We start from the raw sequence: 18,234 nt of genomic DNA, 5'->3' as shown, positions 1-18,234 counted from the left end.
CTCCCCAGTGCTCCTTCCTACAGATGGGAACAGTTCCTGCTCTTTAATGAATGTGTCTGCACCTTGTGCTCAAGATGGGATTTGTGGGCTAAATCTGCCGAGCGCCTGTGGAAATCAATGAACTTACATGAGTTTGGCCAGCTGAAGGTTTGGCTCTCTGCCTTTTACTTTTCTCTCTGTACAAACACTGCTCTGACTCATGCTTGCTCAACAACAGTGCTTATTTACTAACTTAACCAAGACAGGAGGATGGCTGGTAGAGGAAGAACTTCCACATCCATCTTTTTTCCCAAGACTTCTGAAACTGCTATTTTCAAGCAACCTCAGAAAGCTAGCGCACTCTGTCTGTCTGTCTGTCTGTCTCTGCAGCGAACCTTGCATCCTACAATGTGGAACATCTGGTATGACTTTGTCTAACATTACTGGCTATCGAAGCACATGAGCTCTCAATTCTGACCTAACTATTCCTTTCCAAAGCCAGAAAAAGTATGTATATATGTGTATTTATAGGAAAGTCATTACCTCTATGAGAGCAATAAGCAGCATCGTGTGTGTGTGTGTGTGTGTGTGTGTGTGTGTGTGTGTCTGTGTGTGCTGGGAAGATGTCCAGTGCATGAGCTGCTGCAAAATCTAAGCAAGCTCAGATGAATGATCCCCATCATCCATAAACACCCATCACAAATACATGACAGCCAGTATGATGTAGTAGATGAAGTGTTTGGCTTAAGAGGAGAGACCTGGATTCAAATTCCCATTCAGCCATGAAGCTCAGCCGAACTTGATTTTAGGTCAGTTACTGTCTCTCAGTCTGATCTACCTTATAGGATTGTTGTGAGAACTCTCTCTCTCTCTCTCTCTCTCTCTCTCTCTCTCTCTCTCTCTCTCTCTCTCTCTCTGTGTGTGTGTGTGTGAAAACTATGTACAGTGCCTTGATCTCTTTGGTGGAAGATGGGGAAATAAATAAATATGCATACCTTTCACAGCTGCAGGGTGCTTCTCACTAGCTCACTCCATAGTGCTAAAAAAAGCTGAATTGATCATGAACGAACACAACACAAAAACCCCTTTCTTGTTTAACATTTTTGTTTTAAAACTTTGATTAGTTCATGGTTCATTTAAGTGCAGAAATTAGGGTGGTTTGGTTGTGTTGATCACAGGAGACACAGCTGTGAGTGCCCTCACCATATCCTTTTATAAGGTCATGTATCATGGACAATGTCCTATAGAACAGTCAGTACAAAGCTGTAATCTTCTGTGCATGCTCTGTGTTTGAAACTATATTTCCAGTCATAATTCCAACAGCTGCTAAGAGGATCTCTGTCTTATACATGCACCTTCCATTTCACAGCAACATCTGTTAACTTTATTCTCTCCTTTTACACAGTCCGGAAAGCTACATGTCTAGCTGCATTTGTATGGGCAGCAGCCTTATGTGGTGTCCTCAGGGCATGCATAATATGCTATATGTACGATATATTTTCCCCCACTAAAAGGTCATGGGAATGAACCATAGAGTGCAGCTCCTGTTTTCCAGAAGTGTCATGCAAGCTTAAAGTGAGGTCTCTCTGGAAACTTCCCACTTCTACAGCTCATAGTACAGTTAGGTAATTTTAGACTCTGAACTTTTATATATTTAGGGGGACTGCTCTCTTTTAAATGGTGATGTGTGTTATATCCCTTACTTAAAAAATAAAATAAAATGTGGTTAGCTAAGCCCACAGTGTTTTGGGTCCTCCTCTCCCATTCATTCTGATTCATGGTGTCCTGGACTTCTGCCCCAGAGACCTATCCTGATGATATCACTGCTACCAGCCATGCAACCACCAGGAGCAAGTATGGCAGTGGAAGTGGCTCCTTTACTTTACGGCCTACATAGTCAAAGATGGCAGTATTCTGCACTATGGTTGTACAGAGGGGAAAAGAAAAAATGGAGACCTCCCATTCTGCTCCTTCTGCCTTCTCAGTAGGGGTGTTCAGGCATTACCTTCATCAAGGGTACTATATGTGTACCTGTGTACATAAATAGCTGAGCTGTATGCTCACAGTTATTCTCATGTAACATAATGTTCAGTGGGTGTGCAGTCTGTGTACTCAATAGTTGGCTGTACAAGTCATCAAGTGTACACCCTTTCAGACAAACAATTGTACATGCATAGATACAGCCTGAAGGGAATTTCAGCAATGCATACATAAAGGCCAGTTTCACAAGTGATCCTTGAACATTTTTGGATTTCCCATTATAAACCAAATTTAAAAACCTGCTTTGACTGAGCTCATATATTAAATATGGCATGTTGGCACCATTAATCACAACAGGACATCCCATCTAACAGTACAATCATATATGCTTGCTCAGAAGAAAGTCCCACTAAGTTCATTGGAGCTTAGTCCCAAGTAAGTGTTCAAAACCTTAAACTACAAACAGTATTCATACTTACCTGTGAATAAAGACCACTGGATTTAGTGGGACATGCAGCTTGTTCAATGCACAAAAAGTCATCTTAGCATCATTTGTGAAAGCACCAAAAGTCATAGCCTTTTATTCCAGATTAATTAGCTTCAAATGACCTACAACTCTATGTTCAATCACTAACACAGATTAGTCTTCTCTATGGAGCCATCTCCCGTCTAAAGGCCTTTTTGCACTTGCTAAAAACTCAGTTAATTTCTCTAATGTTTGCTGGCCATTTGTACCAGTTGGTTGTATTTCTTGATTTTATTCCTTCACTGATCTGTCGGCCACTGTTTTAGTCTGTATCATAATTTTAATATTTATTTGTTCTTATTCTTTTTACTGTAAACCGCCTTGCGATTTCAAATGAAAGGCAGTATAGAAATATTTTGTGTGAAAAAGAATAAAAGAATAGGTGCACGCTCTGCACCTAAACGTACACAGAAAGCCGACAAACCCTCCAGCTCTTTTGCCACACTTCATCCCCCATGTATTAGTTGTAAGGGTGGATACAGTGGGTCAAGGCATAAACGAACCAGAGTGGTCTCGAACCTGGTGCTCTCTAAGCGCTCACACCTTTCACCGCCACCTCCACTTCCCCCCTGCTGCCAAACCATTCGTCGCCACGCTGCACATACAACATGCACACCCCTCTCCAAATGAAAAGGACTGAACCTGAGACTTATTCTGAAGTCTCTGGTCTGACCACTAGATGCAGATGATCTCACCTTCAGCAGACAAAACCCCCTGGCAGCGGAGAGGGTGCCAAGGCAGGCAGGTGGGAAGGATGCAGGCCTTAGGGACAGCACCAGGTAGAAGCATCAAGCCCTCAAGCTGGTGACAAGAAGCCAGGCCAGGCTTTGTCCTTCCTAGACCTCCCATCAGAGCTTCAGGAAAAGATTGTCCCGCTTGTAAGCACCCAGGCAATCCAGCTGGTGGCTAGCCCTGAGCACGCTGCTTTCCACTCCAGCTTCGGAAATCTGAGCTGTGTGTCCAACTAAACCTGACTCATTTTGTGTGTGTGTGTGTGTGTGAAGCCCAGGACCCCTCCCTTCCCGTCATCTCCCCCCTCCTTTCCCCTCCCTCTAGGTTCCTCCGGCAGTAGCCAAGCAGCTACTGTTGTGCTTCATACTTGAACTGATTCCGCATCAAGGCTCTTGGCGGTGGTGGAGGCGGCCGGGTGGGGGGAGGCTGGGAGAGATCAGGTATTTCTCCATTCCTGACTCTGGAGGGCCCTGGTAACAAAGGCTCTATTTAACCAGATCCTGTGAAGCAGAAACCTCTTGTATCTACTTCACTGCCTTTGATCTAACTCCCCCAGTGGGATGTGTATTAGTCATGTCCCTCCTGCTAAGCTGTTGCAGCCAAGAACCTGGGGTGTAAGCTCCCCTCCACCCCTCCCCAGCTTCCCCTGTTTTGGAAGGCCTCTCCTCCTCTGTGGAGGCATGGCAGAAAGGGCTCACCCATCCCTGTCTGGTCACAGCTGTTTCCCTGCCCTACAGCCTCTCCCTGCCCCAAACAGGCAGCGCCTTCCCAGCCTCGAGATTTTCAAGGATGAGATACAGACACTTATCCCTGCCTTTTATCACTCGCCCAACCATTGAAGTGACAGCATCAATATTCCGCTATGCCTTAGAGCCCTCTTTTATTATGAGCTTTTCCCCCCTTGCTGTGACTAAGCACCTTGCAAAATCCATTCAGTCCTGGCTTAGCATCCTGAGAACATTGAAGCTGGTGGATGCGTTTCTTTTTTCCAAAAGGGCTTTACTGGCAGCTGGACAAGGGGCAAACAAAGGAAATATTTGACTGGATGCCTAGATCTTCTGGTACTGAATGTGCTTTTTAAACTCCTGCCTTGCGAAGATCCTCTGCTGTGGCTCCTTTATCACAAAAAACTTTTTTTTAGGGGGGTAGAGGCATTGTGGGGAGATATATCTTAAGAGGATGTGGTCTCTGGATTATGGGACCCAAGAAGCAGAGCTAGCCTCCAACAGCTACCAGAATTTCCCCCCACTGATAACAAATGCCTTAATAGCTTAGATCAGTGTATTGTCAATGACTGAGAACATGTTTATGTTTTCCATTGACCAAATGCAGGGAAGTCCCTCAGAATTTTAAAGTTATTCTGTTCTTCTGGCACCCTCCTACATGGTCTTATTTCCAGTGCACAAAAGAAAAAGGGAGAGCTAGTATGGTGCAGTGAAGTCTTCCCCAACCTCTAGTGCCTTCCAGATGTTGCTGGACTACAACTCCCACCATCCCTGACTATTGGCTATGCTGGCCAGGAGTTATGGGAGTTGTAGTCCCAGCTAAACATCTGGTAGGCACTAGGTTGGGTAAGGCTGTTATAGTGGCTAGATTGTCATCTGGATGACATCTGGATTGTCCGTTGGATGACCTTGGACCAGTCACTGTCCCCCAACCTAATCTACCTAACAGGATTATTGTAAGTAAGGGTTGGTAAAAGGTAAAGGTAAAGGACCCCTGACCGTTAAGTCCAGTCACCGAAGACTCTGGGGATGCGGCGCTCATCTTGCTTTAGAGGCCAAGGGAGCTGGCGTTTGTCCGCAGACAGTTTTTCCAGGTCATGTGGCCAGCATGACTAAGCCACTTCTGGCACAACGGAACACCAAAACCAGAGCAGCACATGGAAATGCCGTATACCTTCCCACCGGAGCGGTACCTATTTATCTACTTGCACTTTTTCACATGCTTTCAAATAGCTAGGTTGGCAGGAGCTGGGACTGAGCAATGGGAGCTCACCTTCTGATCCGTGAGCCCAAGAGGCTCAGTGGTTTAAGACCACAGTGCCACCTGCGTCCCTTTGAAATAAGGGTAGGAAAGAACAATTCCATGAGGTCATTGGAGGAAGGATGGTATAAAATGTGCTTTAAAATAGTAAACAGAAAGTTCAAAGAGAACATTTATCCTGACAGCACACCTGTGAGGTAAGTTAGGCTATGGGACTTTATTTAGTCCTGCCTCACAAGGTTGTTGTGATGACAAAACGAGAAGGGGAAGAACACCATGCAGGCCACCTTTAATTCCTTGGCAGAAAGGTGGAATATTGTATTTATTTATGACGTTTATATGCCACTTAATCATTCACATTTCTAAGCAGGGTACATAAAAACAGAACATACAGAGAATGAAATAACAGAATAATGCAAATTTATCAGAAAACTGAACACTACATTAGCATGCCTGCTGGAACAAGCAGGTCTTAGTCATGGGTCTGAAGTTCAGCAAGGATGGTCCCTGCATGGAAGAAGGTCAACGGGTTTGGGTCCACTGCACCCTAAACGTATTCAGTTTTTCTTGGTGCAGGATTTGGATTGCTTGGGCGCATACTTTTTATTTTTACACACAGCTTTTAAGACGTCCCACAGGGGAACTTCAGAACTGGAGGAGAATGTAGTTAAGAATGTGTCTTCCAAACCTCCCACTCCTACCAGCCACAACACTTAATTCCTCCATTAACTCTGTTGACCTAGACGTCTCAGTTCAACATATAGTCAGGTGCATCCAAGCCCATTTATTTCAGTGATCTTAGGAACACAGAATCAAAGAACTGTAGTATTGGAAGGGACCCCAATAGTCATCTAGTCCAACTCCCTGCCCACAGCCGTCCCTGGGTGGGCTCAAACTGCCATACTTCTGGTTAATAGCCAGATCTAGCGACACCCTGTGCCAGTTGAGGGTCGCTCAAATGAGAGTTGCATTGACCAAGAATTAAGCCTGGGCCTCCCAAATGGCAGTCAAGAATTCTACCACTGAACCACCAATACGCCCTTAAGTAATGCTTGTAGCCAATGTGCGCTAAGAAAAGCTTATGCACTTACATGGGTGTAAGCCTCATGTAGACTACATTGCACTGTGAAAGCTGGAAATGCTGCCACCACTTCAGCCTGGCAAAGAAGATTAAGTCCCACAACAGATAATATACCATTAATGTGCCCAAAGAATCAGATTAGGCAAGGAAGGCTGGGAGTCCATAATGTCTTCCCCACAACTTCAGCTATGGAAATAAGAAACCTGTTTCAGGAGAGGGGATTTTGGTAACATTGAGATGTGAAGTCCAGAAAAACTACTCATTGCTAGGCTAAACTAGCCCCGTTTAAAAATTCTCTTATTCCTAGAAAATGATCGCAAAGTATTGGAAGACACAAGATCTACCCACCCTGGAAGAATGGCAGATGAAGGTGATAGATTATATGGGATTGGCAGAAATGACTGGTAGAATCCGAGACCAGGGAAAAGAGACGGCGGAAGAAGATTGGAAGAAATTTAAGATCTATCTTAAGAGACATTGTAAAATTAATGCGTGTTAAAATGTTGCGGCTATAGAAGTAAGCGTACTACAGCTGTAAAGATTAGGTTAAAGGAAAAGAAAGGATTACAATTAGATTAAATTAAGGGTGAGGATTTGCTGAACGAAATATTTGAAATTGGAATGCAGAAAGGGGAGGTATGAGGAGGTCGGTGAAGTAAGTTTTAAGAGAATAAGGTTTTGAAATTATACTTGTTTGTTTTTGTGTGTGTTTGTTTGTATTGTGTTTTATCTTATAATTTTTGAAAATTCAATAAATATTTTTTTTTTAAAAAAAGAAAGAAAATGCATGGAAAGTACCTAGCTTATGTCATCAGAACTAAACTCTGTGAATAGCTGGCACTAATCCACTTTCCATGAAGTTCACAGATCTAAGTTGAGGACAACCTTTCACAATTCTGGTGTCTGCCTGAAAACTTTTTCATGATTCAGTTGGATAGACTTGCAAGATAAACATGAAATGCAGATCCTGCAGGATCCCAATGCTGCCCCTCACAGCACATTCCTATACAGTACATGCCTACTCAGAAGGAAGGCACATTAAGTTCAGCTAGGTTTACTCCTAGGTAAGCTGGCGTAGGGCTGCAGCCTTAGTCCCTTGGTGGTGGCAGTGAAGAAAATGGATGGTGGCAAGAATGATGATACACAGTTCTAAAATGTCACGTACTGAAACTTTCTGTACCCAGGTTGTTTATTCCAATACTGACACCATTTCATCTGATTCATTGAAAAGGTTACAGTCATTTCTTTTATTCTCTCTTTTTTTAAAAGCCTCAAACTTTGTCAAGGTGTCTCACAGACACACAGACACACACACACTTTGTATCTAGTTGTGTAGAATTTGACAGACTTGATCTCATAAGATGATCTCTAAAGGCCTTGCCATGCCTGCTAATGTTGACCAATTCTGTAAAAAAGAAAGAAAAAAGGTTAAAGGTATTTGCTGATTTCCCCATTTCAGTCAATGAGGAAGAGTCCTGAGATCTGGGAGGGGGCAACTGTCTCCTTGTCTTCTGTCCACACCCATGGACACCCATGGGTGGGAGGACTGGCAGAATGGGTGGCAGAGCAGCAGGATATTGGGCTTTTCAAGTGTTCAAAGTTAAATGCTTGAAGAGACCTCAGGGACTCCCCCCCCCCCCCGGCAAGCTCAAGGCATTTTTTGAGTGAACCAGAGAAAGCTTGCATATCCCCTAGTCAAAACATCCGTATCAGATCTCAAGTGGGAGCATTAAATAAAACTTGGCTAGTCTGAGGAGGAGAATAGTGCATAGTCCAAAAAAAGAATGGAATAAAATCTCTCTTTGGAGATGATGTTTTTGCAATGCAACTTCAGCTGCAGCATTCTCTGCATATTTATTCCATTGCTTTTTCCCAACATACATCTGCAACTGAAAGAAGGAGAAGAGAAAGGCTCTTATCCGTTTTCCCAGTTACCTTCTCAGTACAGAAGATTATAATTAAGCTAGATGGACCTTTGAGCTGGACTGTGTAAAGCTGTTTTCTATTGTCTAAAACAGCATGAAAATTAGGAGAGATAGAAATCCTACTTTTTTAATAGCTTGCTATCCACTATTTTGGCTGTCAGAGGAGGACGCGCTACCAAGCTTTATTCTCAGGATGCAATGAAGATGCCCTTTAGGGGAATTTGGCTATAATTCCTGTCCGCTAAAAAAGAAAAGTAAAATTATATCACACTGGCAATCTCACTTGTATATGCAAGGGCCATAGCTCAGTAGTAGAGCACATGTTTTTCTTGAAAAAGAGCATGGGTTCAACCCATGGCCTCTCCAGTTAGGGTTGGAAAGGACTCCTGCCTGATATCCTGGAGAGCTGCTGCCAGCCAGTGTAGGCAGTACTAAGCTAGATGGACCAGTGCTCTATCTTGGTATAAGACAGCTTCCTGTACATTTGAAATATCCGGCTGGCCTACCCTTATGAGCTTAAAGTACCTGTGCTTTGAAAACTGCCCGGGTGATTTATCAGCCTTTAGGTTTAGGGCATCCACAAGCTTTCACTGCCTCCTTTTGAAGGGCTGGGATATAAAATAGCAAAACTGTGTGTAAAACTGGACATCAAAAATCTCACAGATTATATACGTGCTCTGAGTCTCTGACATTATAAGGCTTTTGTGAGGCCTTCAATCAGCAAGAACGTTGTGAGCCCCCAGCAGTTTTGTTCCATGGCAGCTGGGGGTGTGAGTTTCTAGTTTCTAAAACGCAAGTCGTAGGAGATGTCCTATTGTGTGCCCCTAATACTGTGAGGCACCGGTTAATTTAGTCCCCAGCTGCCTCCTCCCTTTCTTTGCTCTCTCCACCTCCAGCCTCTCAGGTGCTTTCATTCCACAGGTTACGCCTGGTCTCCAAGGAGCTGAGAGATTGCGGGGAGTGTGACAGAATGCCCATTCTTCTCCCAGCTCTGTCCCCTCTGAGAGCTCATTGTTTACCATGACTACACACATTCTTGAGCTTCTGATGAGACCCTTGTTACTATCCAGAGGCAGGTTAAACAGTACATGCCAAGGAAGGAAAAGAACTCCTGGCAACGCAACTGACAGTCGTACAGGGCCCACATCACAAGCCACCCACCAGAGCTCTTTCCTCTGGCTGTAGAGCTCCCTGAGCTTCAGAAGAAAAGGATGGGGGGGGAGAGACATCTATTTAGAAGGGAGGGGAGGAATCCATCTGTATTCTCTTCTTACGATAAAAGGCTGAGCTTGAAGTACATAATGAGCTGGGAGCAAAAGGGGATAGGAAAATAGGAACACAAGAAGCTGCTCTGTACGGTGTCAGACTGTTGGGTCCATCTAGCTCAGCATTGTCTACATTGATTGAGAGCCAGAGTGGTACAGTGGTTAGAGTGTTCGACTAGGAGCTGAGAGACCAGGGTTCAAATCCCCACTTGGCCATGAAACTCATCAGGTGACCTTGGGCCACTCTAACAGTGGTTAGAGTGTTCGACTAGGAGCTGAGAGACCAGGGTTCAAATCCCCACTTGGCCATGAAACTCATCAGGTGACCTTGGGCCACTCAGTGCCTTGCAGCTAGACCTACATCACAGGGTTGTTGTGGGGATTAAATGAGGAGGGAGAGAATCGTGTCTTGAGCTCCTTAGAGAAAAATACGGGGTATAAATGCAATAAATAAATAAATAGATAAAATTGATTGGCAACAGGTCTCCAGGATTTCAGACAGGGTTCTCTTCCAGCCCTACCCAGAGATGTGCCACTGAGTCATAACCCGTCCCTCCTGGGCTCACTGGTTTTCAGACAGGACACACTGTGGGAAAGGGCAGGCCGTATTCACCTCCCTCCGCCCTCCAAATCATCATAAGCAACCCTTTCTCATCTAGGATTAAAGAAAAGGGATCGTATGTTGGAGCGTACAGTTTTTGAATGAGGCATGAGTCCCAACATCTGGGAAATTAAGCATTAAACAAAGAATATATTTAACAAATTAAACACAGAATATATTTAAGACAAAGAAATGGAAGGGGGGAATGCAACTACACAGCAAAATGTATTGTCACATGCTTCTTTTTCTTTTATATTTAAATCTCTCGTGATGCTCACAATTGGGGTCTAATTAATGCAGCTGCACAAAACATAATCAAGGTGGGTGGGGGAAATCTAAAACCAATGTTCAGAACAATTTTTAAAGCATGGGAGGTGGATGAAGAAAAATTTCTACAGCACCACATCAAGGAAGCGCAAGTTAACACATTAGTCTCCAAAAGCTAGGAGTACATTAAACCGAGGAGGCTGTCTTGGACCGAGTCAGTTTTGATATGTACTTTATTGCATCTAACCAAAGACGAAACCTCAACCGACTAGCAAACAGCAAGATATAATGCAGATTTACAATATTTGTTAATCATCTATTATAAAGAAAAGCCATGTCCAACATATTTACCACACAATTAAGCCAATTCAGTTAAAATCATTAACAGAATTCATATTTTTAAAAAGGACGCATAGTTTCCTGGCAACATATAGGTAATAAACCTGGTTATTTACAAATAATTGATTGTTATGTTTTAACCCAATACTGTGGGGAAATAGTTGATTTTTGTTGCTATTAACATTTTATTGATAAAAAAAACTAAGCAGAACTTTCCACTGTGATGCAGAAATGCTGTAAATAAAAGGAGCTGCAATGTTGCCATGTCCACTCTTCATCCTCAACACTCCCTTTAACCAATTCCCCTTAGCACTTCTCCCTCAGTCCTGTTGCTGCCTCACTACCCAGGGTTAAACCATGGCTTGGCTTAGCATTACATCTGAACCCAAACTCATGGTTTGTGTCCTCCCAGACAAATCACAAGTGATAACCCAAGAACAAACACTGATGGCGGCTTGCAGATTGTCTGGAGTGAGACAAACCACTGGCCCAGCTTTGAAAGTAACACTAAGCCAAACAGCCCCAGGACCAGGGGAGAAGTGCAGCAGCTGTGATCTTCAGCCCAGGAACCTGCTGATTTGTGCTAAGTTCTGGCTAAGCAAACCAGATCTATAGATATAAAGCTGAAACTGAAATCTTCCAACCAAGAGGAAAACTAGGTGAAAGGATATGTTAACCAGGACATACCCAGAAGGAAGGCAATAACAAAAAAGGGAAAGGGCAAGAGGAGAAAGAGAAAAAATATTATTATTAATTATTTATTATTATTATTATTATTATTATTATTATTATTATTATTATTATTATTATTATTGGAGGACACTAAATTTCCTCCTTATGCATTGTGGTACATCTGTATAGTACCGTTATTATCACGTCAGTCTGCCTAGAAATCAAGAAATACTTGTCATATTGCTGTGGTCACATAAGGGACAGAATAGCAAATAGTGAATTATATGTCCAATATGATTACATCCCAAAAGGTTTTTGCTCCTACTGTTTACTCCCTTCAAGATATACAGATAGCATTACTTGAAATCTAAGTTTTGTGAAGGCCCTGGAGAAAGGTCAGCAACAGAAGATAATATGCCCTCGCACGATCTTTTTTAATCTTAGCACATGCCACGTCAACCATTGGTCCATTTAGCTCAATATTGTCTACTGTATGGCAGGGTTTCAGGCAGGAATCTTTCCTAGTCATACCTGCTGATACTGGGGACCTTCTGCATGCAAAGCATGTACTCTGGCACCAAGCGACAGCCCTTCCTCAAGTAATAACTAATCCATCATAAAAATGTAGTACAGACAGAGCCTAGACAACAGTGAATCTCCTGTCTAACTTGACAAAAGATAAAGTGGATCTATCGAATCACTGCGCTCCATACTGCAGTACAGTAGCATAATAATGTCACATTTCACCATCACAGATCTGAATCAACACATTAGGCTGTGAATTATTATTGGAAGAAAACCAGCTGAGATTGTTTATTTTAGGAGGGATGTCCACTTTTTGGCTGACAAAGCTGAATTATTCATTGACAAGCAAAGTGGTTTGCAAGGTTCATGTGACAGATTCATAACAGAGTTGTGAGATAAGAAAAGCAAAGCATTCTGTACATTGAAAAGTGGTATAGAATAGTGGTATTGTTGACTGTCCATATTACTTTCCCATCAAGTCATTTTAGGGAGGTATATACCTTCTAAAGATGGTTTCCCTTCCTCAAGCAGTGGGAAATCCAGGCTAAAGAATAAGAATCACTTTGAGGTTGTAAACATTGGAAACGTTTATGTAATTAGGAGGTGCAGAAGCTTGCAAATAGGCAGGCGGTGCTATTCCTAGTACATTGTCTTTCCCATTTCATAAAATCCAAAACAGCTGTCTCCTACCCAAATCCAAGTATTGCTATACCAGTTTCTAGAAACCACAAAAGGGAAGAGTTCTCTTGTGTGCAGGTTTCCCACAAGAATCAGTTTGGCTGCCATGAGAAGAGGATGCTAGATAACAACAACAACAACAACATTAATAATAATAATTTATTATTTGTACCCCACCTATTTGGCTGGGTTTCCCCAGCCACTCTGGGAGGCTTCCACAAAGACCAAAAATAAGATTGGCTATTGGTCTGATCCAGCAGGATCATGTCCTTATATTAAATTCAGACCAAAGGCATACCCTCCAATATTTCTCTGATGAAAATAGGTACATCCCATTCCATAATGATTATTTTACTATTTATACCGCACACATCTTACTGGGTTGGCCCAGCCACTCTGAGCAACTTCCAACATATATAAAAACCTAATAAAACATTAAACATTAAAAAACAAACCCTTCTCTATACAGAATTGCCTTCAGATAGCTTGGGGGTCGGATAACTCCATACCCTCCAACGTTTCTCCAATGTAAGTAGGGATGTCCTAAGGAAAAGCGGGACATTCCAGGTTCAAATAAGAAACCTGGACGGCTTCTCTAAATCAGGGACATCCCTGGAAACTAGGGACACTTGGAGGGTCTGCAAAGGCCTGCCTAGTTCAGCATCCTACTTTGACAGTGTCTAATCAGATGACAATGAGAGCACCACATTGATTACTCCCCAAAGAATCAAATTTGCAAGTGGGTGTGAGTCAGTGTGGTCAAAAACAAGAGATGATGTGAACTATGGTCTGAAACATCTGGAGAGCACCATGTTGACTACTGGTTGTGCTTGAATCCCTCATGCAAAATAGGGACAGTTCGGAGGCCCCCTCGATCGTGTCAAAAAGGATTTGGTCCATTGGCCACTCAACGATTGTCAAACCTTTCTTATGTGTGTACAGACTGCACAGGCTGAGCAGCCATTATGTAGTATTTTCCCAAATGTGCATGTTAAGAGAACAATAAAGATAATAATCATCAAGAGGTTTGATATGTATGCTAATTGCGAAAACCATATTAGATAGCTGTTACTGTGAAACAGTGGCAATAACCTTAATGAACTTGTAACGAGCTTCTCATTTTAGCTGGCTTCAATCCTTCCCCCAGGGTGGCATGCATAACATACTATCCTCATAACTACCCTGTGAGGTAAGTTAAACTGAGAGTGTATGAGTGGCTCAGTTTCACCTAAGGAGTAACATTGGCTGGGTAAGGTGTTGAATGAAGTCGGGGCTGATGGGCACCAAGTTGATGAATGCTGCCTCAGCCTGACACTTAATCTGTCTATTAGGCCGTGATATCTGCCCCTGTCAGCTGCTTGTGGTCCTGCTTAGGAGATGCCAGCGAGAGAAGCCTTGCAACTAAGTTCGACCGCAAGTGATCCAGGGTCAGAGCGCAAGCTGCTATTGCTCCTGTGGCACTTGCTAACAAATGGCTTCATCAAAATAAAAAAAAATCCTTCCAGTAGCACCTTAAAGACCAACTAAGTTAGTTCTTGGTATGAGCTTTCGTGTGCATGCACGCTTCTTCAGATAATGACTTCATATTAGCCTGAAAGAATAGAAGTTGTCCTCCAGACAGCAGCGTTCTTCTCATCTCCCAAACTATTGAAATATAGATGGCATATATATTCCTGGAGCAGCTGATGTGGTACCCACCAGAAGTTTGGGACCACAACTCCCATCAACCCCTGCCAGCATAGCCAACATTCAGGGAAGATGAGAGTTGTAGTCCACAATATCCAGCGGGCTGCACTCTTGTAGATACTTTAGAGCTCTGCTTTCCTGCACAATAATAGGTGTTTGGCATAACAGAGCAGCATGACTCACAAAACCTGAAGATTAATACAGTAGTACCTCAGGTTAAGAACTTAATTTGTTCTGGAGATCTGTTCTTAACCTGAAACTGTTCTTAACCTGAAGCACCACTTTAGCTAATGGGGCCTGCTGCCGCCGCCGCGCCACTACCACGCGATTTCTGTTCTCATCCTGAAGCAAAGTTCTTAACCTGAGGTACTACTTCTGGGTTAGTTGAGTCTGTAACCTGAAGTGTCTGTAATCTGAAGTGTCTGTAACCCGAGGTACTACTGTAGAGTAGACCTAGGATATCCTGGAAGTTAGCCCCCATCTGACATTTAGAAACTTGGAATAAAAGCAAAGAGAAAGCAGGACATCTATTTGCCATATACTTGCTCAGGTTACCTCTGCCATTTGGAATTGGGTGAGCAAACCATTGGATTTCTACTTGTAACCTCTTTACTATGCTCAGGTTCCTTGTGTTTTGACAAAACACAGCTCAGTTGCTCCAGTGAAGTGCCTTAAAGTAATTCCCACAGAGGAATATATGTAAAAACTGTTTTGCTCCAACAATAACACTTGGGGGTGGGGCAGGTAGGAGGTTGCAGGAAAGATCTTTGAGCAAGAAGGCTGGCTGATATCCTGCCAAGAGAGCATTCCTCCAAAACCCATTTCCACATCAAAAGACTTTTACAAATAATTGATGATATAAAATATGCCAAATCACCTTTTCATTGTCAGTAAGTAAAATAAGTAAATGTTGTTCCTGGTAATCTGTGGTCAAAGCTGAAAGAACAACATCCCCAATTAAATGAAAACCCAAACAATTGTTTACTTTAATTTGGGCACCAACTTCCCTGTGTACATTAGATGCATCTCACCCACTAAGTGTGGATTTCTTCAGTCTTCATCAGGCATGCCTTAAAGCAGCGTTAGTAGACTTGCTTGTGCCTGCTGAAGGTGTTACTATTTCAGTGCAACAGGGAGAAGTGTTAAATTCCACGTTTTCACACACTTTGTTTGATAAATAACAGAGCATGCTACAATGCTTAGAGTCTTCCCCCTCAAGGTTTACCTACAGGACAAAGCAAAGGTCAAACCATGCCATTAGCTTGTTACTTTCGTGAAACAGAGCACACCAACAGACCAGTAAAGCCAGGGGTCTCCACCACTGCAACACTTCTACAGTATCTTGGCTGTACATCTTCAAAAAAAATATTCCATTTTGATCTCACCCTTCCTTCAAGAATCTCAGGACTGCAGACAAAGTGTCCCCACCTCTGTTCCATCTTCATAGCAACCCTGTACCATAGATTAGGCTAAGGCCACAATCCTATACTCACTTGCATTGGTTGTAAGCCCCACTGAGCTAGAGATCCATAGGATTGTGCTGTGTGAGATGGGACTCGCTGTGGGCTTTGCAGCTGAGTGGGAATTTAAACTTGGATTTCCCTAGCCCTGGTCTAACAGCATAACCCAGGTTAGCTTTTTTTGCCCTCCAGATGTTGTTGGACCAACACCCAGCATGGTCAACAATCAGGGATAATGGGAATTGTGGTTCAACGATATCTGAAGGGCACTGTGTTGGTCAGCCATGTTCTAACAACTACAACAGTTCTGCTTTGGCCAAGTATAGTGGTTAGAATGCCAGAGTAGGGCCTGGGAGACCAGGGTTCAAATCCCCACTTGGCCATGATGCTCACCATGGCCTCTCAGGCTAATCTACCTCACAGGGTTGTTGGGAGAATAAAATGCAGGAGAGGGAGAACCATGTACGCCGCCTTGAGCTCCTTGGAGAAAAAAGTGGAATAGAAATTCAATATATAAACAAATAAATAGATGTGCTTGGAGGTACTCTGTATAGCAGCCCAGCATAAACACAGGATCACACAAAAGTGGTATCATAAGCACTGAGATGTGTATATATTTGCTCAATATGTGTATATATTCCCTAGCTACACCATCTCCAGCTTTCAAGACACAAGGAACCCTGTCATGTTTCCTGCTGGCTCAAAGCAGCAGCAGCAGCAGGCTCAGACCCAGCCTGTCAGGATGCCCCAGTGTCTCTCAGCGCTGCTTTGTCTTTCAGACATTTCATCTCTCTGCAGCACTGCCTGTAATTAAATCTAGGCGGCGAGTTAGGAAATGCAATACCAGATGATACAACCAGTGGGGAATTCACCTAGATCTGCAGGAACAGCACAAAAGAGCCCTGATGAGTAATGGACTCTAATACAGAGAATGACAACAATGAGCTACTAAAGATTTTAAGCTCCTTAAAAGTGGGGAGGAGAGGGGAGTCAGAGACTGCCTCACACAAATCTTTGTGCAAGGGAAAGCATCCCCTTTTGATTAGCACTCTAAACAATCAACTGGTGGGCTGTCTGCAGCAGACCACCTACACAAGGCAGCCAAGCTCTCCCAGGACTGAATGGAAAAGCAGCCTGCCTCCCCCAATACACGCAAACAGCACAGGGGATGCTGACGTTACCAAGGTGGCTTGGGAGGTGCGTATTACTCAGATATCTGAAGTGGAGGAAGGTGTTCAGTTTCCCACGTTGCTCTTAATGAGTTGTGTGTGGTGGGGCCAGAGAGGATAAAGATGTTTTATCTATTAGATTTGTGTCCAATATTTCCTCTAAAGCATATTATGTCCTGCCTTTTAGCCTTATGACAGCCCTGTGGTGAAGTAAGCTGAGAGACAGGGGCCGACTCAAGATCACCCAGTCAGTTTGGGGGCTATGGGGATTTGACCCCTGCTCTCCCCACACCAAGGGTGGTATTCAACTAACTTTTACACAGGGGACACGCACCGAAATGAACTCGACTATGGATGGAATTCATTATAGTGCTATGGTGAATGCTCTGTCTGTGCAAGCTTTTCAGCTTGTCAAATGGAACAATACCCCTCGTGTGGCATTTTGGGGGTTCTCCTGACTCCCCCAGGGGCCATTTGGGGAGCATGCAGGGAGGACATGGGGAAATCACAGTGGCACAAGCGGAAACCCTTGCTCAGGGCTTCTATTGACAGGGTTCATTAGGTGAATCCTGTCCTAAGCTGGGGCCATTAATTGTGGACGGGTCTACTCTAGTCCAGCCCTCCAGCCACATTGGTTCTTTCAGAGATTAAAGCCTTCCCAGTCCTGCTTCCCACCATGCCTGGCTGACTCCTGAAGCCACATGCTGATATTCTGGAGGCATCGATGCATTATTTTCTTAAAAGGCTGCCAGGCTGTTAAATCTTCAAAAGCACATTTGCATCAGTTTCATGAGCACCTTAATCCTGGTCTGAGCATAATGAGAGCTTCCCAGATTCTCAGTTTTCAGTTATATGCACACACGGTCCTTTGTGTTGATTCCTCAGGGCTGGCCTAGGACCTTTTGCTGTCTGAGGCAGAGGACAAGATGGCGCCAGAACCTCCCTCAATTCCACGTAAAAAGGCTGCGCAGATCAGCAACCAACCTTTACTTCAGTACTGGTGCTGAGATAGATGAGGGCAGTAAGCTAGTTGAGGGGGCCCTGTACAAGCTAGACTTGGAAGCCACTGCCACCCCACTCTGCATCCAGCCTCTGAAACATCCTCATTCTGCCTAACAGTAGGGCCATCCCTGCGAAATAAAAGAGAATGATCACAGCTCAGTGCAAGACCTTGCATGCAGAAGGTCCCAAGGTTGAGCCCCTGGCACTCCCCATCTGAAATGCTGGAGAGATGCTACCAGGTACTGCAGACAATGCTGAGCTACATGGACCCAATGGTCTGACTCCGTGTCAGACAGCTCTCTTTGTTCCGACGAAAAGGCAGGTTCCTTTCCACCTTCTTGACTCCCCTAAGGTCCAATGT

The 18,234-nt window shown here is 43.7% G+C and overlaps 1 protein-coding gene across 8 annotated transcripts in view; it reads right to left on the bottom strand.

Moving 5' to 3' along the window:
• BLACAT1 (BLACAT1 overlapping LEMD1 locus) overlaps nucleotides 1-18,234 on the bottom strand; it is an 81,702-nt gene that overhangs the window by 22,972 nt on the left and 40,496 nt on the right. For 2 of the 8 annotated variants that reach the window (XM_081193595.1, XM_081193596.1), the window contains exon 1: nucleotides 3,181-3,472. The exons of 5 other annotated variants lie outside the window; for them this stretch is intronic. The gene's annotated coding sequence lies outside the window, so the exon portion shown is untranslated. Of the gene's footprint in view, nucleotides 1-2,438; nucleotides 2,460-3,180; nucleotides 3,473-18,234 lie in introns of those variants that run through there. One more of the 8 variants, XM_081193600.1, reaches the window with a different exon arrangement.

The sequence above is a fragment of the Podarcis bocagei genome (assembly GCF_964188305.1).
Source record: "Podarcis bocagei genome assembly, chromosome: 5".
In the NCBI taxonomy this organism is placed as follows: domain Eukaryota; kingdom Metazoa; phylum Chordata; class Lepidosauria; order Squamata; family Lacertidae; genus Podarcis; species Podarcis bocagei.
This window is presented reverse-complemented; position numbering and strand designations above follow the sequence as displayed.